Source organism: Hyperoodon ampullatus (assembly GCF_949752795.1).
Source record: "Hyperoodon ampullatus genome assembly, chromosome: 8".
NCBI classification, from domain to species: domain Eukaryota; kingdom Metazoa; phylum Chordata; class Mammalia; order Artiodactyla; family Ziphiidae; genus Hyperoodon; species Hyperoodon ampullatus.
In genome coordinates, this window is record NC_136921.1 from 25,222,115 (window position 1) to 25,237,565 (window position 15,451).

General features: G+C 35.4%; 1 protein-coding gene and 1 pseudogene across 3 annotated transcripts in view; one reads left to right on the forward strand and one right to left on the reverse strand.

The window, feature by feature from the left end:
• The window catches only part of ERBB4 (erb-b2 receptor tyrosine kinase 4), a gene marked incomplete at both ends in the record, with an annotated part of 1,160,630 nt that overhangs the window by 13,548 nt on the left and 1,131,631 nt on the right, over nucleotides 1–15,451 (forward strand). The gene's annotated exons all lie outside the window — the stretch shown is intronic.
• Nucleotides 9,174–9,766, reverse strand: LOC307057096 (large ribosomal subunit protein uL13-like; annotated as a pseudogene). The gene has a single exon. The product of its transcript is annotated as a large ribosomal subunit protein uL13-like (transcript).

Consider the following 15,451-nt stretch of genomic DNA (forward strand, 5'->3'; position numbering starts at 1 on the left):
CAAATCATGTGAATGAGGCAGGCCAAAGGACTCAAATAAAGCAGATGCTGTGAATTTTCCTGAGAGTGAGGCAGGTGCTGATGTGTGATGTGTGTCTTTAAATTGGGCTGCTGAAGAATCACAACAATTTGAATTTGCGAGTGCCATAACTATTTGGGAACAAACATATTACATGCTTATATTATTAATCAGAATGAACAGCTTATCTGGCAAGGTGTCAGCTGCTCCACGAGTGTGTATTGTCACATAAGATATGAGTCTGTCCCTTGAGGGCACTGCATATACTCTTTTCATTTGTGGTGGATAAGAAAACATTCAATTAAAATTTCTTTTACATGATTAAACTGTAATATTGTGAAAGAAGTTGTGAATATCAGCTTAATTATGATACTCTTCGTAACTTCATTTGGACATGTGATTTATTATTTTGCAAAGAAAACTATATTTACAACAAAATAATGGAGTTCCATTTCATTTGAAGCATGATTAAAGAAAGAAGGAGATGCCAGGCATGGAAAAGAGGAGGCTGGGGAAGGGGACATGATAACTATCTTCAAGAGTTGGAGGGCTGTTACACATAAGAGGGATTAGCACTGTTCTGTGTAGCCTTGGAGAACAGAAACATTAGCAGCTGTTTGAAATTGTAAGGTGTCAGATTTCGGTTGAACACCATCAAGGAGTTTCTCACAGTTAGAGCGTCCCAAAGCTGGAATGGTCTGTCCTGGGAGATGGTGAGTTCCTTCATGTGTGTGGGGTGGTAAAGTCTTATCTAACCTCTTCTGTGATGATAAAGAATGAATGAGGCAGCTGAAGAACAACTGGTCAGTGATGTTGGGAGCGGGGATTGGGTTCCGTGGCCACTGAGGGCCCTTCCCACCCTGAGGGTCTGTCACAAGCACATCATGCCCAAATATCCTTTCCTGGTCTCTGAAAAATAGAGGCAGTGAAAGCCACACTCTTGTCTCTGTGACTAGGATTCCCACCCAAATGCTTTACACCATCTACCTGTCCTTAATAGATTTGTGGATATGTGAAGGATATTTGAAAGTTTGGTTTCGTTAAATATAAAATATTTTGCTCTTATTTTTTCTCAGTAGTCTGTACATTAGACCGTCATACCTCTAATGTAATGTACTATCACAAATAAATCATTCTCAATTGTAAAAACCACATGATACAGAATAAAAGTATACAAATGTTTCATTGTGTTTCTGGGTTTATGCCAGCAGGTATTTATAAGACTGGGTTTAACTTAACCAGAGGGAGAAAGATATATAAGAAGGTGAGGACATAGGCAGGGCAGGAAGTTAGAAAAATAGGCCTCTAGTTCTGAGTGGAGGGTAAAGTGTTAAGAACTCAGAGCAAAAGAGAAGCACTTTTCTAAAGGGACTGAAAAACCAAAAAAATAAAAAGATGAAGGCACATATGCATGCTTCCATTGGTTACAAATAAAGTAAACCTTTCTCAGTCTGCTTAGGAAATATTTTTCTTCAAGGCCTTTGACATTTCCATCTCTTTTACTACCTATTTTGGATCTATACTGTAAGATCTACACTAAATGAAATGTTTTGCTTTTTTCTTTTGTTGCCATTCTTTTAACCTTCTTTTAGGTTCTCCTGGTATGAAAACTGCATTCCTGTTATATACTGCCTTCCGCTTTAAGTCTTTCTGATTTACCACCTCTCCTGTCTCAGTCTATATCCATTTTATTTTTATTTTTATTTTTATTTTATTTATTTATTTATTTATTTTGCGGTATGCAGGCCTCTCACTGTTGTGGCCTCTCCTGTTGCAGAGCACAGGCTCCGGACGCGCAGGCTCAGCAGCCATGGCTCACGGGGCCAGCCACTCCGTGGCATGTGGGATCCTCCCGGACTGGGGCACGAACCCATGTCCCCTGCATTGGCAGGCGGACTCTCAACCACTGCGCCACCAGGGAAGCCCCTATATCCATTTTAATGCTTCCTCTGCAACAAGCACTGTGACTGTGCTGGTACTTTTACCCATTAGTTCCAGTGTTCCCTAAAATCTGCATGGTAGGCAGTATTAACTCCATTTTAAAGATAAGGAATCTGAGGCTCAGAATGACATAACTGGCCAAGATCACAGAGTCAGTTCTCAACAGAGATAATATTCTAACAATCTACTTGACTACTATTGGGTATACTTCAGACTTAAGATTTTGGTTATCCATCTTTAAAGAGGCAGTGAATGAAGATAACCCACTCAACAAGTCTTTCTCAAGCCTCTCTCTGGCCTTGGTCCTCTTCATTACATTTTTGTCTCAGTTTCTGGATCCCTTCCCCATCTCAACGCTGTGTAAGTTATTCTGAGCTCTTATCTCTCTCCAGAGCTCCCCTCCTTCCTGTCGCTACTGCCTGCTGGGTACCTCTACATGGATCTACCCAGTATCTCTGACTCAAGCAGTCCAACATTTTACTTTTCTCTTTTCACTATGTAGTGTGCTTTTTTTTGTGTGTGTGTGGTACACGGGCCTCTCACTGTTATGGCCTCTCCCTTTGAGGAGCACAGGCTCCTGATGCGCAGGCTCAGTGGCCATGGCTTGTGGGCCCAGCCGCTCCGCAGCATGTGGGATCTTCCCGGACCGGGGCACGAACCCGTGTCCCCTGCATCGGCAGGCGGACTCTCAACCACTGTGCCACCAGAGAAGCCCTGTAGTGTGCTTTTAAAATCTTAATTGGTATAAATTTCTATACAACACAACTAATTCTTCATTGATAAAAAGCCAACAAGTCATAATATCTAACAGTTACTAAAGGACTACTGTGTCAGGAAGTGTGCTAAAGCACTTCTCATACAATATCTCAACTAATTGACACAACATGGCCACTACTGTCCTCATTTTACAGTCAAGGAGACAGAAATTTAGAGATTTTATAATTTACCAAATGGGAAACATCTGTGCAGGTGGCCAATCAGCAATGCCTAAGCTCCTAACTATCAATTTTCCATGGTCCAAATTGCAATATTTTATATAAGAAAATAAACTAAAACCTCTAAGAAGGATATTGACAATATAGATTCATTTGTTACCTATTTTAGGCCATTAACAATTATTTTATTTGATACACATAATAATTGTTAATAACCAGGTATATTTGTGAATATGCAAAACTTGGAAACACGATCAAGTATATTAACAATATATGCTACTTTTCTATTGTCACATTATAATTTCAGTACATTTATAACACTTCAAATAGAGTAACCAGTTTAGTCACTTTTTAAAATCGATAATATCAAGTGAAATATTGCAAACAAATAGTTGAAGTAGAGGTTAAATAGAGGGACTTAAGAATTAAATAGCCCAGGTTTGCATACTAACCATGTGAAGATGGGTTAATTTCTTAATCTTTTTAAGCTTCAATTTTCTCATCTAAAAAGGGCATCTAATATTAAGATCAACCTCATATTTATGAGGATTAAATGAGGTAGTACATATAAAACAGTATCTATCACATAGGTGCTCAGTAGTTAATTACATTATGTACACTATAGTATTAGTAGTATGATAGCTAAGGCAGTTAAAAGCAAAAAAAGAAACATCATACAGTTATAGTTACAAAATGTTAAATATAAGCAGACCATGGACTTCCCCTTTCTCATAATTTGAACAGCAATTCTATGTCCTATGTTTATAAACAGGTGATGCAGTATTGATTTGCAGAATCATTGTGTATATGGATAGGCATGAGTACTGTAAGTAGACTATTTGGGAAAGAATTTGGCTCCCTGTGAGGGGCAGTTTTCTGAAATAATTTTTCCTTCATATTCTTTTTTTTTTACAGTTTTGGTATTAAAAAAAGCTTAGGGAGACAGTTTTGTTCCAAAGATTTATGTTTACCTGACAAACTCAAGTCCTCTTCCTTTCATCCTTATTGTTTTTTAAAGCACCTTTAAGATAAAATGGTTTTGAATCAAATTCATGAGATAACTTTTTATGTTACATTTTATAGGCATTTAAACTTTTCAAGATAGGGCACAACTAATGTAATGTATGACAGAATGTATTTTTGGAAAAATTTCTGCACGCTGGAGCAGAATCTTCACATCTATCTACGAATACTAAACAGATTTTTCCACATAGAAGACAGTCTGTAAATTGTTGTGGTTATTAAATTATTTCCCTCTATCATGGTTTTTATACATTTATTTTGATATTTAAGGAATCAAAGGCTATGCATATCATCATAAAGTTTTTAATTCACAGGGCTCTGCCAGTTGTGCTCACTCGCTGATTAACATTGGAACACCGCAAAACAGTATTACTAATGGGAAGGGCAGTTTTTGCTCCTCTAAAGTTGACTGCTTCCTTTCTGGCAACAACCCCAGCCTCCCTACTGCCAGTGAGTTAGATCAAGAAAATAGTTATTTCTCTTAGTTACCAGTCTGGAAACTTTCAAAGATGCTGTGAATTGCAGCATAAGAAATAAAAAATATATATATTTTTATTTAGGCTATTGTCTTTAGACTGAGAGACAGATAGAAATTTGGTTCACAAGCTCTGTCATATGCCATTATGTTGCTCAGCTGACAGGTGGTGCTTCAGAATAATATAGACAGTGGGGATGTGTGATTAAGTTCTATCAGACTTTCTGGGACACACTATGAGTTATACTCTTGCAATTAAGACCTTTTAATGTAGCAGTTAAATTACTAAAAATTCAGATGTGAAGATAGTAACACAAAATAATTGTCACATGCCAGAATCTTCTTAAATTTTATATGATTATTAGATGCAGGTGTTGAAATTGGGATTGAGATTTCATGTAGATACAACTGTAATTTTTTGTTAAATGCAGGCTGAAACTGGAGTATGAAACTATAATCTAAGTCAATACCACTGATTTTCCTCCATCAATTTTGTTATTATTTATCATTAATATGACATTCTCTTTAACCTATGGTTGATCACAAATTTAGAGAAAAAAAGTGTTATCTGCATATTTGAATCAAAGAAATTTTTAAAGGATATTTATCCAATTAAGATGCCCTGATATATTTTAAATGAAGATACCATGAGCAGATTAAACTTCATGAATATATTCTGTAAATGACAATTGTTGTTACTATGTTAACCTTTAACCAGGTATTTGGTGGTGTAATTTGGATTAGTCCTATTCAGTGGTGAGGTAATGGAAATGAGAGTAATTAACTTTCAAGGTCTGAGTTTAAAGAAAGACAATATGCTGAGTTTATGAGAGAAGCAGGGATATCGAACGGGTAAATGAAAATGCTAGAGACGAAATGACCACCACATAACATCAGCCAGTCTCTCCTTCCTTTATCTCACTCCATGTGGGCTTTTGTTTTAGACCCTGCTGTCCTCCACCCCTGAGTGGTTCTAACTGCATCCATGAATCAGGAACCAACTCGTTCTCTTACACAGCAGTCTTAATCTTTCACTGCCAGTCAATATCCTACTTAAAAACCAGTCTACAGAGCCTTTCCCATTAGAAAGGGCAGTCAGTTTCTATCAGTTTTATTACTAATTTTGCCTTTCTTATTTAAAATATATCATTATCATGTTTAAATACTATAGGATTTGTTAGGGTTCCATGTGTTTATGAATTAACCCCCTGCCCCAACCCCTATCACCAAATATAGAAGCAGTTTTCCTCTTTTCCACTTGTACATTAGGAAGAGTTTGCTATGATTCTAACTGTGTCACTCATTTCCTTCAGTGCTCATTTAATGTATAGTCTTTACCTGGGTGTAGCACTTTGGATTTTTAACTTTTATTTTGTTTTATTTGAAATCATTTTGTTCCTTTATTTAGCTTTTGCAAATATACTAAAATGGGTTGTCTGTGGACATATCTGCCTGAAATGAATACAGCTTAACAGCAGAAAATTATTGATTTTTAAAATGAATTATTTTCCTCAGATTCAGTGAGGCCAGTTTCCAATAGCCATTTTGTTTACCCTTTATCATCTCATGCAGTAGCTTTAATATCACAAAAGCTACTGTCACCATCAATACATTCCTGAAAAAGAACATGATGTTTTGCAGTTTTTCCAAGAAGAGAGTTGGAGAGTTGTATGCATTGTGTGATTAAATTTTGGTATACCTATATGACATAAAACTCCTTGTAACTCATAGTTTAAATCATATTTCTTATGTTTCTAATAGTAATAAAATGTTAAAATATGAGTAGCATTTATTGTACTTTTAAAAATCATTCAGGGATGAATGATCTATACTACATTATATTGCTAAGAGGAAGGATAGCAAGCTTCTCTGGATTTATTTGCACTTTGAGAAATAAAATTTATGAAAACTGGTTTTATAGGTTTTTCATTCCTCTCCACTAGAAATCTTGATTAGGAGCATCAGTGCACATGATTTTGGGAACACGCAAGAAAGGCAGCAGTGGTAGTCCCAAATAACTATTTTCAGAGGAGGTCATAAACAGCTGTCCCTTTTGACTGTGATCCCTATTTGGAATAGTCTCAGTACTTGTGAAAGAAATCTTCTCTAGGATTAGGGCTTGACATGCAACTATTTGTGTCCTAAGACCTTATATTCCCCCCCACCCCCTCCCGTGATCACTGTTTCTCCAGCAGGAGTTAGAGGCTAGGCTAGCAGATATTACCTCAGCACAGTAGTTAATTCCTTTTTGCCAGTTCTCCCTCCTATTCCTATACAGTATTTCAACTATGAACTAGTTCGTGTAACAACTTGAGCTCTCTATTCACTCAACTTTTTAGAAATAATGAAATATAAGTGAATTGCCAAAGTTGTCCTTCATGACAAGGATCAAAATTGTACCTACTGGAGCCTTGTAGCGCCCCAAATGTTTATTTTTACACAAATATTTTGATTCTCATTGGTTCCATGCATCACTGCAATTCTCTTAATGCATTGTGTTACGCTCTGTAGTTTTTACAAGTATGAAAATGTTGAAGTATATTTATTAGACCTGATGCTATTAAACGTTCAGTTATTTCCCAGGACTCTTAGGTGGGTCTTGGGAAATTCTGAGATGAAATTATGTAATGTGTAAGTGAGAAGTAACATTCATTTTTGAATGTAATTTGCAGTGAGGGCATTATTCAGGAAGAACTAATTGCTGTCATATCTGTAGTTGAGATCAGAGACAATGACTAGAATTCTGTTTTCTAAGATTATTTTTGTAGACATAGACACTGTCTCTCAGACTGCAAACTGAGTTGTGCTTATCTAGAAAGTCAATTCCTTATCAATTAATTTATTAGTGCCTTAGACTGGTTTATGATCAAAGTAGGTCTGATGTTGTCATATTATGCATAATAATTATGCATTAAATATGTATAATGTGTGTATCTCATAGCTGAGAACAATGAAACCACATAGATTATCCCAATTTGTGATACACTTTGAAGTTTTCTAAGTTTTGTCCTTATTGGAATAATGTATTTTTACAGGTTGAAAATCCAGACAGCTTCACACTATAGGATTGTGTTATGTTTTCTTCCATACAGTGTGCAGTGTTTTAATTCTTATAATAACAGGACTGCTCAGTTTGCCAGCAGGAGGCCCCTCAAAGCAAGATGATGTCTCTCGGTTGGCAGATTTCTGTATAAATAAATAACACTCTGCACATTCCTCTCAAATACCCGAGTAAGTGAGATAATGCTATATAACTTTTTTTAATTAAAAAAATAGCTGTATTATGTCAGTGACCTGTAATAAATAGCACTGCAAGGAGAAACGACAGCCTCATTCACTTTGCATCCATGCAGAAATAACTGAGCTCTATTTCCATGGCTGGAGAGAGAAGAAAAAAGCGAATGGAAGGACAGAACCGACCTTGGATCGTAGTCACTCTCATGCTAATAAGAGGAAGTTTACACTGACTGTATTTACTATGTTGAATTTACCACTCAACACACTGCAGGTAAACACCTTGTACTCTAAACATTCAGATAGTCCTTGATAATAATGGTGTAGTGGATACATCATAAAGAGTGTGTTGCCATCTCCCTGAATTCTACATATTTTTCTGTTAAGTTTTCATCAATTAGCAAAATATTATACTGAAAAAAATTTATTAATTGAACATAATGATGCATTGAGAACAAATACAGTTTTTGGACCAGAAGGCAATATGTGTTTAAGCTTTTCTAATTCAAGACCTGAGAATATCATTTTCTTCACATTGTACTCTACTCTTTCTTAAAAAAAAAAAAAAAGGTGAACATTGAGATGTTTAATAAAGAAAAAAATAAATCAAATGTTATAGAACAAACTAAAACTAAGAGCTTTAAATTCATTCTCAATGAAAAATTTAAAAAATGTAAATGATTTGGTAATTTTGATTTTTAACTGTGATTCCCAGTTATTCTAAGATTTTCAACAGATGTTACACAGAGAATATAGAAAAAAATTGTGATTGTGGGCCTGAAATTAAAGCCTCTGCTTAGACTTATGTCACATTGAAATTTATGGAAATCATGCAAACATACTTCAATGGGATTCAGTCCGTTGTACTTATTTGTACATTCTGCCTAGCCATTCATTTGTCCAACACCTAACAGACATTGCACAGCAGTGAGAACAGACAGCCTGATGTACAAAGACCAAGGATATTTGGCCCTGGCTCCACAATTAGTTTATTTCAATCAGTAAGAAAGTCAGGGCTGTAGGATTTAATATACTTGACATCCACAAAAGAACATCAGTAACAACAACACTTCAGATACTCAGAAGCTCTGGGTGATTTTATAAACAAACACATGTAAATTCATCACACTCTACTGAGGTTGCAGATTACCATGTTAAATGCATTTTAATGTTTGTTCTGTTTCTAGTATATATGAGATTTGGAATTGTTGGCTGGAGGTAGAATTCTTAAAATGATAATTTTTTCCAGGTATTTTATTTTACAGAAAATAAATTTAAGACACAGAGACAGAAGTTATTTGCCTTAGTCACACATATATTCAAAAGCATTTATTTTCTTTTCCTTTGTATAGGCTAAAATTTTCTTCTGAAGTTGCAGTTATTTCTTTTTTATCATTTTATATTTTTCAGTATATAAATAAATGAATGTTTACTAAATATATCTTGAAATAAAATATTATATACTCGTTTAAAAAAATATTTCCACAGTTTTTGTCCCCTATACTGGAAGGTTTTTTTTTTGTTAAGAATAAACAGTTTTATTGCACTCAGACTAGGAATCCATGGGTCTTGAGGACCTCTGTGAATTTGTCAGTTTTCTTCTCTATGTTCTTTTTGGCCTGCTTCCGTAACCTCAGGAGCTGCTTCTTTTTCTGGTATTGGATCTTGGCCTTCTTTCTCTTCTCCTCCAGGGTAGCTGTTACTGCCTGGTACTTCCAGCCAACCGCACGAGGGAGCCGCCCTAGGTAGGCAAACTTCCACACAGGCTTCAGGTGCACAACCTTGAGGGCGTCAGGAACCACCATCCACTGCTTCTTGTCATAGGGTGGTGGGATCCTATCAAACACCTTGAGGAAGTCCTGAGTGGCCTGGCCTCGCTTGGTCCTATGGGGCAGCATGCCTTGCCCTGTCCACCAGAAGATGCGGCTGGGGGCTCGGAAGTTGTAGGGGCCACATCTGCTTGCAGAGGAAGGCCAGGTACTTCAACTTGCTTCTGTAGAAATTGCCAGAAATGCTGATGCCCTCACAGCTGCACAACCACCACCTTTCTGCCCAGAAACACCTGCTTGGCCATGGTGGCTGCCAGGCAGCCCAGTAGATGGCCTTGGCCATCAAGCACCAGGACCTGACCCTCCACCATCTTCGGCAGCAGCCTGGGAAAGTTATATGGGAAGCTGTTAATCTTCCAATATTCATGAAATATTTACAGTAACACATTTAGGTGACTCAACTTTTGTTGTTGCTTTTTTCCTATTTTTTTGTGCCTCAGGTTACTTCTAAATGCAGCAGTGATTTTTAACACATATTACTAGATTTGGTGTAGGTATATAATGTTTCATGGGTGTGTATGAAAACTAATGCAGTTGAGTAATGATGAAAATTATGTAAACAAGCAAGTATTTAAACAATAAAGTGAAAATTTAATAAATGTAGATATCATTGCTTTTGAGCACCTGTCTAACTTTCTTTGTAGCAAATGTAGTCATTAAAATTCTGTTTTGAGAGGGAGGAGACAGTACCATTAGACAACATTAAAAATTGGACATTTTATTTAAGGAAATGTGTTGTCAGTAATTAGGAGGTTTTATCACAGTGCAGCAAAGCATGTTTTAACAGTTTTAGTGCATTAAATCTACACAGTTGCTGTTGACTGTGAACAATCATGAATTTAAATAAAGGGAGAAGTTAGTTGGAATAAAATGTTCTGTTGTCTTATATCTGTAGAAGTGATTATTATTATTTTTGTTTGTTTTACTATAAAGTTTAATTGTCTTGGTGCTTTCTGAGACCATTTTCAATTAAGAATGGGTAACCAATAAGGTAACGTGGAGAATGGTCTCTGTTCTAGAGGAAAATAACTAAAACATGAGCTTTAGGTCAACAAACCTGAGTTCAAGTTCCAGGTTTGGGACTTGCTAGCTGTGAGATCAGTGGGAATGAGCTATAAAGCACAGGAAGCTCAGCTCCGTGTTCTGTGATGACCTAGATGGGTGAGATGGGGTGTGGGGTGGGAGGGAGGTACAAGAGGGAGGGGATATAGGTATTCATATAGCTGATTCGCTTCATTGCACAACAGAAACTAACACAACATTGTAAAGCAATCGTACTCCAATAAAAATTTTTTTGAAAAGTATCCACATCTTGGGCTTCCCTGGTGGCGCAGTGGTTGAGAGTCCGCCTGCCAATGCAGGGTATACGGGTTCGTGCCCTAGTCCGGGAAGATCCCACATGCCACGGAGCGGCTGGACCCGTGAGCCATGGCCGCTGAGCCTGCGCGTCCGGAGCCTGTACTCCGCAACGGGAGAGGCCACAACAGTCAGAGGCCCGCATACCGCAAAAAAGAAAAAAAAAAAAAATAGTATCCACATCTTTAAAATGGGAAAAAATACTTAAAATACTTCTTCCCAAGGGTGTTTCGATGATTATGTAGGAAAATATGTATAAAGCAGTTAGTGTGACATTTGCTCATGGTAAGTACTTGAGAAACATTATTGTATTTTTTATATAAAAATCTTTTTAGGTGATAATTTTTAATGCTCTTTTAAAAATTATCACTGATTTATATAAGAAGCTTTATCTTTTTTTTTAACAGAGAAGGCTACTTTATTTAAGATTTTTAAATATTTATTCTTCCGGGACCAGGGCTCCAACCCAAGAAGCTTTATCTTTAATATTCCATTTCGGAGTGCTGAATCTACAAAACAAACTTATTTAATTTTATTCAATGCACATTTATTGAGTGGTTAATTCTGTCCCAGGAATTATATCAGGAATATGTCAAAGAATCTAGTGAAGAAATCAGATGCAAAAATAGCTACCTTCAGTATTTTATGAAAAATGGTAAGCAAAAGGTGCTCTGAAATGAAAAAGAAGCATGTTTAGCCCAACCTGGAAGTCGGAAAGATTTTTTGGGGGGGAGATGTTTTCTGAAATGAGTCATGAAGATGAACAAGAATGAGTCAAATGAAGAATGGTGAAGAGGATGTTCCAGACAGAGGAACGTGTAATAATAGATTTAAAGAAGCTGGAAATTACCATGGAAAGTACAGTGAACAATTAATTCAGTGTGATTAAAGCATAAACATGTTCAGGAGTGGGCAAAGTTTGAGACTGAAAATGTAGAGACACATTTCACAAGGAACTTTTTATATCCAACTAGGGGCTTGCTTATTTGTTCTATTTCTCCCTTTCTTAAAATAATTGGTAGGGTTTATATGCTGATTTGATTTACAGAATTTATCATCTAATAAAGAATGTATGTGTGTGTGTGTGATAATCAGGGTACATGATCCACTATTCAAATAAATTAGTATTTGGTAACCCTGATATTTAAGACATAGTGGAATATGTAGAATGAAATATTAAAGTACCAAGTAAAAGATTTTTTAGACTTGAACATTTTGGAGAGAGAATCAAATTTAGGCTATACTCCTTGGAACATTATTGGGCTTTGGTTATAGGAAGGAGGGAAATGAGGAGGACCTACAGATTAAAGAAAACAGATTAAAATGATATTCATTGGCTTCTACCATGTATCAGGCTCTGTGCTGGGTATTTCTACAGAAATTATCCTTATATATCTGACAATAGAGACCTCTTTAAAAATACATCATATTTGTATTGTTACATATATCCTATATATACATCTATATCTGTCAGAAAGAAAGCTGATATTCAGAGAGGTTAAGTAGTTGCATAATGTTAAGAGTTCATAAGAAAGATATGAGTGGGGATTTAAGTCAAATTTCCCCTGACTCCAAAGACATGGGGGTAGGAATGACTAGTGGGTATTTCAAGTAAAATTTGGTTGAGTTGTCCCCCGTCCCTGGGGGGAAAATCATAATTAGTGTAAACTAGTTATCACCATCTCATTTCCCATCCCATTCAACTATGAAAATGGGATAGAATTCTGGTCACTGAAAAGGGAAGTCTGACAGGCTTTAAGGAAAAGATTCTCTCATCAATGGAAAGAGAGACACAGGGGAAACACTCCCTTTTTTTTTGGCTAGATGTCATCATATTGGCATGTGACACCTGGAATTGTGGCAGTTCATCCTGTGGTTCCAGGCGAAGTCATCAATGAGTCCAAAGGCAAAGTAAAAGACAGGAAACACTTGGATTCTCAATGACAAATGTCAAGTCCCTGAACCAACCCTGGAATATCTCTATCTCTGGGCCTCCTATATGTAAGAAATTAAATCTCATATTTTTTAAGTCATTTACAGCCAAACTATTTTAACTGATAGAAACCCTAAATGTTCAAATGCAATGCCCTGACTTACTTGGTCAACTATAAAGGTGGTAGATTCATTCAAATGTCTTCCTCCTTACTTTAAGTTGACTCCCTGTAGGGCCGTTAGGAAGACATAGGTAAGTCTAAAGGAAACATTAGGGATCTGTTAGTGTTAGAGAATCCATGTCTGAAAGAGTTGTGAGAATGGAGACTGAATATAGACTGTAGTCTCCTACTAGTTAAGGAGTTTCATAGCCTGGTAACTCATTCCATTCCTACCATGCTATAATGTTGCATTAAAATTTGTTTCTCCTGTAACTTTTAAATGTCTTAACAAATAGTACCATTGATTATGAAAAACCCTTTAACCAAATCCTGTTTACAACTTAGAACCATTGAGATGTGAGGTGATAAGGTCACTAAGATCTTAATCTGTAAAATGACCTACCTTTAAAGACTTTTCTCCTTTCTTCTGTACCTTGCCAAACCAGTTTATTACTTCTGTAGTTTATATAAACATGTTGACTTCTGTACACTTCAGTTTTATTTATATTACACAATAGTCATATTGGAAATTAACCAAATTTATTATTGAATTAATCTATTAAATGGTAGAAGTTATAAAATCGTGTTAGCTATAGCTAAATGTTAATACTTTTGTGTTATGTCTAGTAGTTGTTATGTAAGTAACTGTATATGTAAATAAATACATTGAGAGTAAAGTGAACTGAGATAGTTATGGCATGTCTCTTCAGATTTAAAATGTTTCTCATTATAGAAATGTTAAAAGTTTATTTAATGTTACTTTTTAAAAAATTTTTGTTGGAGTATAGTTGATTTACAATGTTGTGTTAGTTTCAGGTGTACAGCAAAGTGAATCAGTTATACATATACATATATTCAGTCCTTTTTAGATTCTTTTCCCATATAGGCCATGACAGAGTAGAGTTCCCTGTGGTATACAGTAGGTCCTTATTAGTTATCTATTTTATAATTAGTAGTGTGTATATGTCACTCTCAATCTCCCAATTTATCCCCCCCTCACTTACCCCCTGGTAACCATAAGTTTGTTTTCTATATCTGTAACTCTATTTCTGTTTTCTAGATAAGTTCATTTGTACCCTTTTTTTTTTAGATTCCACATATAATAATGTTAACATTTTAAATGTTTTTGTAACCACATGCTACATGATAATATTTGGTAACAAATTCTTTGGATATTTCATTATTAACTAGTTGTTAATTAAGCACTGAAAGTAGTCTAAAGATCCCAAATTTAGTAAACTACTTAATTAGGAACAGATGATCTCTATTGAAAATGAAAGTCATATGCATATGTCAACAACTTCTACCTCACCTAATAATCAATTTGTAGTATCAGTAACAACAATTTTTCACTATTTTTGGAACATATACTATATACCAGGCTCTGTGATAGATGCTTTGCATAAAATATTTCTTAAGAATCTGAAAAACATCCTGCATAGTAGGATTTTTTATCCACATGCTGCCAATGAATAAATGAGGATGTTTAGAGGACAGTAATTTACCTACCCTTACATAATTAGTCAATAATCAATGCAGTATTTAAATTCATATTTGTCTGACTTTAAAGCTACACATATTTCTTCCCATTGTGATACTCCATATTAGGAATATGGAACATAAGCTTATTTGAGGTAAATTATTTACAAATAATTCTAATAGTGTTGATTCATGATAATGGATCACTTAATGCTATGCAATTATTTTTATAAAACAAATTTAAGAAACATGTTAAGATTATTAGTCTTTTATGATGACAGACTGAGGAATATATTTGAATGTTAACCAATAATAACATCAACAGAATTTGACCCCATTACTATTAGTAAAGACCTTAGTATTATTTATGTAAGAAAGCACTTTTATGAAAAGCACATGGCAAATTATATGTCACAATAAAAAAGTAATTGTAACAACACAGTATGAAACGGTAAACTTCCTAGTTTCACTTATTTCTAAATATTTTCACTCTGAGATTTTAAAAATTTTGCAGTTATTTGCTTTGGACTCATTATGCTTGGAGAATGGGGCTTTTAGATAATTACTTATTTATCATCATTTCCAAAGAGATTGGCAAAATACTATGAGGGGAGTTTTATGTAGGCTCCTTCCAGCTTCTACTTTTAGGGAAATATTCTGGAAAGAGAAACTTTAGGAAGAAGGAACTAGAATTTCAGCATATATGAAAAGGAATAACAAGAAATGATGCAAGGCCTAAGGATATTAGAAAATAAATAATTGTCACATTAATTCAAAGACAAAAGTTTTTTCAGAGGTTTTTGGCAGACTTGAAAGTGAAGAAGCAGTTGATTGTTGGAATTGGCAGATGACAAAAAAGAAGAAACTTGGAGATTCAATGAAAGCAATACTGTTACAGAAATATACTCATTTTTTTTAAGCTCAAGAAAGTGCTTGAGGGAAGACTGCATAATTTCCATTGTGAATTTTAAGAGCCATTTTAGAAAGTCTACCAAAGAAAATGTTCAAGAATGCTGAAATTAGGGTCATTACCCACTGTGATAACCATATATATATATTCTGAAAATG